The sequence below is a fragment of the Jaculus jaculus genome, chromosome 7 (assembly GCF_020740685.1).
Source record: "Jaculus jaculus isolate mJacJac1 chromosome 7, mJacJac1.mat.Y.cur, whole genome shotgun sequence".
Taxonomy (NCBI): Eukaryota; Metazoa; Chordata; class Mammalia; order Rodentia; family Dipodidae; genus Jaculus; species Jaculus jaculus.
In genome coordinates, this window is record NC_059108.1 from 136013270 (window position 1) to 136014168 (window position 899).

Here is an 899-nt window from a genome sequence, read left to right on the forward strand (position 1 = left end):
CACATATCTCAGAAATGGCTTACTGTCATTTTCCAAGTATTTAGATGCTAAGCAGTACTATCATAAATTAGGAGTAAAATTACTTCGAGTTAGGGTCTACATAATGGGAGGTATATCAAGAATCAAGCCCTAATCTTGAAACTTTGACTTTTGTAAATCTTAGTTCCCTTGCTTATAAAACCTATACTATAACAATAATTATAGGTGACTCCCAAGTGTGTTTTGAAGATTGAATAAGAGTTGGCATTCAGAATACTTACCTGGCAGGGGAGAGACCATGATCACGAAGGTAGTTTTCCCAGGGCGAGGCTTATCCATTGAATCCGGATGTGCTGGCCCCTGTGATTTCTCCAAATGTGGGAAACTCCACTGCATAATTTGTGGTAGTGGGGGGCTGCGTTCGCACTCTCCCCTGGTATTTTGGTTCTAAATGGGAGCTTTTGTATTTGAACACCTCCAATGGCCTCCCATAGTTAGTTTGGGTCTGTGTTCAGTGAATTCTTGCCAGGCCAGTCTGTGGTGGCAAGGTCTTAAACCAGACCAGCCGAATTGTAAACTCAGTGTGCTACCCCACCTCTGTGCCTAATCCCAGTTTGGTCCTCCTACCTCTGAGTTCAAGACCACTTAATTCCAGTAGTGGAGAGGCAGAGGTAGGAGGATCTCATTTAGTGAGTTCCAGGTCACCCTGAGACTACACAGAGAATTTCCAGTCAGCCTGGGCTAGAGCAAAACCCCTACCTCAAACAAACAAACAAACAAACAAACAAACAAACAAAAAAGTTGGCATTCAGTTTATGTTCAGTCCTTCTTAATTAGAAGAAATTCAGGTATCAGGAAGATGGAAAATAGGATGGAGTGTAGGGTGTTGGTCAGCAGCAGCAGGGAAAGTAAAACCCACA

The 899-nt window shown here is 42.9% G+C and overlaps 1 non-coding gene across 1 annotated transcript; it reads left to right on the forward strand.

Moving 5' to 3' along the window:
- Window positions 1-252: 252 nt before the first annotated feature.
- LOC123462675 lies at window positions 253-415 on the forward strand. The gene has a single exon (XR_006638456.1). It is a non-coding gene; the product is annotated as a U1 spliceosomal RNA (small nuclear RNA).
- The last annotated feature ends 484 nt before the right edge of the window (window positions 416-899 follow it).